Source organism: Neofelis nebulosa, chromosome 4, assembly GCF_028018385.1.
Source record: "Neofelis nebulosa isolate mNeoNeb1 chromosome 4, mNeoNeb1.pri, whole genome shotgun sequence".
In the NCBI taxonomy this organism is placed as follows: domain Eukaryota; kingdom Metazoa; phylum Chordata; class Mammalia; order Carnivora; family Felidae; genus Neofelis; species Neofelis nebulosa.
In genome coordinates this window covers 41,504,352-41,510,351 of record NC_080785.1, presented here as the reverse complement: position 1 = coordinate 41,510,351, position 6,000 = coordinate 41,504,352, and positions in this window count along the sequence as shown.

Here is a 6,000-nt window from a genome sequence, read left to right as displayed (position 1 = left end):
TGTATTATTTGGAAAATTTCTAGAAGGAGGATTTGTCTCTTCTCCCTCATTTATTTGTGTATTCAATCATTTATTCCTATCAGTGCAGGTTCACGCTCAGTGAATTTGTAGCTTTTCATGTTCCATTTCCCACTCCAAATAAAATCTCTTCTGTCTCTGCTCTCTTTTTCCCTTCTGGCAATAGCATCCCCAACACCATATCTCCTTTCATTTATTCAACATTAATTAAAAAACAGACACTATCTGTATTTTAAAGATACTATGATAAATAATTTATAGTTCATTTTTTCCAGAAGTTCACTGCCTGGAAAGTTCTGGTAAATGCGCCATTTACCTTGCTGTGTCCTGAGGATAGAAGGGTATTTTGGCAGCAACCAGAGAAAGACACTAGTAGACTTCTTGACAGTTTCTTACTCTTTCCAGTTTCTTACCTGCATTTACTCCCCAACCCATTTCATTGATTTAAAGATTTTCTTGCACTGCATTCTGTCTTGCCTGGGAGATTACATTATTTGCATAGTTTTGACTGCTACTCTATGCTAATATTCCTTAAGTATCTGTCTCTACAGGTAAGGACTCTCTTCTGAGATCCAGACTTGTTTATTCTGTTGCCACATGCAAGAGTCCAGAGACACCTCAGGTGACACCCAAATATTTTCTTCTTCCTTCAAGTTCAAACATTATTAATGGTATCATTACTGTTGCCAAAGGTAGAGACCTGGGATTCATTCCGAGAAACTCCCTACTATCTTCTAAATCCAATTAGACACCAAGCCTGTAGAACTTAGATCCTAAAGATCTCTCAAATAATTAACTACCCTTTGTTTTCAGTGTCTCTGCTTCTGTACATCATATCTCCATGAACCTCCAATCTACATTCTACAGTTCTTCCAAAGTTGACATGCTAAAACACAAGTCAGATCATCTTCCCTTCTTATTTAAAGAATTCTGAGAATGTATTGTCCCCAGTATAGGGCCCAAACAGACAATAACCTGTAAGATCTGGTCTTTATCTTGTCAACTACCTTGTTCAACATTCCCATGGTTTAGTCTCATTGAGCAAGATGCCACTCAGCTTTCAGGTTCATGACCTTCCCTGTTCCTGGATGATTATCCCCTCATTTTCCATACACTCTTTGTTTGTGACCACCTCAAATATTTTCTCTTCTCTGACTCTTTCCCTAAACTCTGCAGAGGTAGTAACTTCTTTATGCCTCCTTAGCTTATAAATCTCTATTATTACATTATATTTTCATTGTGTATTTATGTAAATTTCCTTGACCAGACTGAGTTCCAAGAAAATAAAATGCTTTATATATCTTTGTATACTCACGTTGCCAAGCACACAGTAGCTAGTTTTCAGTGCACATTTGCTCAAAGAATAAAGGAATACAAACTTGCAAGCATCTTAATGTCTTTGCTTGCCAGCTCGATGATACTGTCAAGATATTTTCTATTTGGATATTTTCTATTTCATACAAAAATGTATTATCTACATTATCTTAACTTCAGTTGATTTCCTTTTTTTTACAGAGGAGAAAGCTATGGTCCAAGGCTTAGACTATAGAAAAGGGCCTTTGGCAGTTACTCATTGAGATGTTCATGTTAACAATACCATCACTGAATAGTTTAGTTCTTGACATGCAGCTATACAAATGGGGACAGGCATATATTAAGGCCTCCACTTTCCTTGCCATGCCACCACAGTCCTGGTGTTCTCTTTCCTTTTCCAGTCAGCCATCCAGTGCTGTCATGCTCCTTACTTACTTCTCTACACATTTCTTCTGACTTCCCTACTTTCATCTCCTCTGCCAGCTCCCTTATTCTCAAAGCTGGAATTACCTTAATGCACTCTATTCATAGGAAAGTCATACACTTTCATCTCTAATGTTTGTATAATACCTTAGAGTTTTAACAACACTTTTCTCTACATTCTCATTTGTTTCTATTTCAGAGGGTGATTATTATCCCCAGCTTTCAAATAATCAAACTGAAATTCACAGAACTTACTCACAGCTTTCCATAATATTCCCTAGATAAAATGTGGTCGAGCTGGGCCTAGAGTCCCTGGTTTGATTTAAAATCCTAGGGGCGCCTGGGTGCCTCAGTCGGTTGAGCAGCCGACTTCGGCTCAGGTCATGATCTTGTACTCCGTGAGTTCGAGCCCCGTGTCGGGCTCTGTGCTGACAGCTCAGAGCCTGGAGCCTGTTTCAGATTCTGTGTTTCCCTCTCTCTCTGACCCTCCCCTGTTCATGCTCTGTCTCTCTCTGTCTCAAAAATAAATAAACGTTAAAAAAATAAAATAAAATAAAATCCTATGTACTTCTCTGAAACTCAGAAACCAGGTCCCGAGGCATGGAAAAGTAGAATCTATACTAAAATTACGTAGGAATGCCTCAGTTATAAGAACCAATATTTTTTCAGAAGCTAGTAGAAGGTCAAGTTTTCTATCTATACAAGAGATCATTGCAACCAAAATATTCTGATCAGACATAGCCTTTATAGGTTTTGATTTTGTGGTTGATGAATATTCCCAAGTATGATTAATAAAGCATCTAAACATATATGTCTCTGTGCTTGTTGCAGGAGAGGAAAATACAGAAGCACTGTCATGCATTTCATTGTGTACTCTGTGGCAGAAAAAAATCAACCATGAAATGAAAGTGTTCTTTTTCAATAGAAGTGTCTCTGCATTCATATTTTTCTTCAGTGCTGTTTTTTTTGTTTGTTTGTTTAAAATCAACTTGAGATGTTGAATATAAATATAACAGCTCAGAAAATGATAAAAAAATACTCATTTTTTTTTTAACACATCCTGATCACCACTGAAATTAGAGTTTCCAGGAACAACCAAACGAAGACAGACCCTGCCTTTTTCTTTCTCAGAGCGACTGATGCTGTTCCTAGTGGCCCAGTTATGTGTCCCTGAACTGTTGGGGAGGATATGGGTGAATACCTCTGCAAAATGGCAGTAAGATGTGGAAGGAGCGCCTTTTGATTCCTAAACAGTTTAGCTCACTCACTGAATTACTTACTCCATTCATTACAGAAAAAAATGCTAGATCAACACAATGGCAGCCTGGTAGATAACCCTTGGGTTTTGGCCCCAATTTGTCCTCAGCCTATAGTCTATATGGCTTGCTTTAATATAAGTAATTTAGAAGTACTCTAGCCTTTTTTTTTTTTAATGTTTATTTTTTTGAGAGAGAGAGAGAGAGATAGAGCATGAGCAAGGGAGGGGCAGAGAAAGAGGGAGACACAGCATCCTAAGCAGTCTCCGGTCCCTGAGCTGTCAGCACAGACATCATGACCTGAGCCAAAGTCAGAAGTTTAATTGACTGAGCCATCTAGGTGCCCCAATCTAGCCTCTTTGAATTTTATTCTGTTTGTTTTAATTGCTTTCAGAGGGAGGGAAATTCTAATCCTCAGAAATATTTTGTCTGAAAAATGTTTTACCTTCTGAAACAGGGAATGAACATGGTTGTTGTTTGTTTGTTTTTTATTTTAAGTAAATTCTGGTATTCTCATGGACTTACATTGACTCTAGGCATGTCCTTACATGACACTAGGAGATCAGAGTTTTGAGTGACTGTTGTCCTCAGTGGTCTCTCTTGCCTAAGCAATCTTCCTACTTTGACCACCTGAGCAGTCTTCTCTGAAAGCCTGCCAAGCTATGGTTTTTAGTTGAAGCTGATGTTCTTAATTTTCATTTTTTTCAAGTCTCACTGCAGAATGAGTTCATTTATTCTGTAGAACAGAATTCACCATTGATAGAGCCCATATACTAAAATCTTATAAGCTTCTACATCTGGTGTAATAGAATGCTAAAAAAGTAAAAGTTGCAAGTGTTTTAAAATTTTACCCAAACACATTGATTTTGTAAGAATAAATCAAAATAGCATTTTCAACAAAACTAATTTTTTAGTCTGCAATATTCTTAAATGCCATCAATTAAAAAGAATGAATTAAACACAAATTTAAACAAGTAAACTGAATAAATACTGCTTACAGCATGATGTGGTATAATAGAAGGCCCAGCAGTCTTGGACTCAAATTTATGTGGTTTCTAATATCAATGTTATCAATTCCTGGCTCTGTTTCCTTCAAAAAATTAAATTTATTGAGTAGAGGGGCATCTGGGTGGCTCAGTCATTTGAGTGTCTAACTCTTGATTTCGGCTTAGGTCATCATCCCAGGGTCGTTAAGATCGAGCTCCGCATTGGGCTCTGCACTGAGCCTAGAGCCTGCTTAAGATTCTCACTCTCTCTCCCTATGCCACTGTCCCCTGTTTGTGTGTGTTCTCTCTCTCTTTCAAAAAACAAAAATAAAGTAAAAATAAAAATAAATTTATGTGAATAGGATTTTATTTATTAAAAATTTGGATAATGATGCATATCAGCAGGGTTGCTGTGAGGTTAAGAATAATATACGTAGGTGTGCCTCGGTGACTTAGTCGTTAAGCATCTGACTTCGGCTCAGGTCATGATCTCGTGATTCATGGGTTCAGGCCCCATGTTGGGCTCTGTGCTGACAGCTTAGGGCCTGGAGCCTGCTTCATATTCTCTGTCTCCCTTTCTCTCTGCCCCTCCCTGGCTCATGCTCTGTCTCTCTCTGTCTCTCAAAAATGAGTAAACATTAGAAAAATAAAAAAAAATAAGAATAATATATGTAAAATTCATGACATGTCTAGGGACTCAATACATGTAATTATTATTACAATGACTTTAAATACCCTCATTTCAAGTTTTCACCTTGTAACTGAAATTGTATTAAGTGACCCTGTCATATATATCATCAAGTGAATTCATAACACCTTTGCCCATAAATATGTTTATAATGGTACAAAGAATAGAAACCTATCAATAGAATGAAGATTTGTAAGGGAATATGAGCATACTAATAGCTATTAAAAGTTAAGCCTGTGTGATAGCATTTCTCAGTTTCAAACACCATGATAAGAATATACTTAGCAGAAGTTAAGAAGATAGCAAAATACGATGAGCCACACACATTTTCAGGAGATATTTCAGTCTTTGTCACAAGTGAATTTTTATAGAGAAATAATCTATTTCCATAGGTACGTCCCCTGGCAGATGTGGCCTTCCCTCTAAGACACCTTTATATTCATTTTAATATAAATAGACATTTAAGACAAATCAATATTTTTAAAAATGATTTGAACTGATTGCTTTTATTACCTGTTTTGGCCAAAAAACTATTTTCCACTTTTAAATTTAATTTTGTCATATGCATTTTGATTAGTTGTCAGTGAATTCCCTTCCAAAAAAACAAAAACAAGAACAAAAACACGAGATTAGTGTTAGACAACAGTTGTGCATCAGAAAACAATAGGATAGCCACCATGAGGGTGCCATGTAAAATTTCTGTTATTTACGAATAATAATTCATAATGATTATATGACTCTGTCCACAATTACTGATATTGCCAGCACAGACTTTTGGACTCTGGGTCACAGAAAGTTTAATTCAGGCAATGTAATGTCAACTTTGCTTGAGTCACAACTTTTGTCTGATAGGTTCTCCGGGAACAGAGTGTGGTAGTAAGTGCTAATTTTGACATGTTTATTTTCTCTTTTCTTCAGGTGACATTTTCTCCTATTCCTACAATATTTAAAAATTCAGTTTCCAAGCTTTTAAGTAATTTTATTTTTCTCTGAACCTTTTATGATATTTGATGCAGAGAAAGCTTCATTTGAAGAAACTTAAAAAGTCTGAATCTCACCTTTCCTGTCTACTCATCTGTCTTCTCAAGGCTTGTTTTGGGTTCTTCTTTAAATATATATTTTTTAATGTTTATTTATTTTTGAGAGAGAGAGAGAGAGAGAGACAGGGCATGAGCGGGGGAGGATAGAGAAAGAGGGAGACACAGAATCTGAAGCAGGATCCAGGCTCCAAGCTGTCTGCACAGAGCCCAAAGCGGGGCTTGAACTCACAAACCATGATATCGTGACCTGAGCCAAAGTAGGACATTCAACCGAC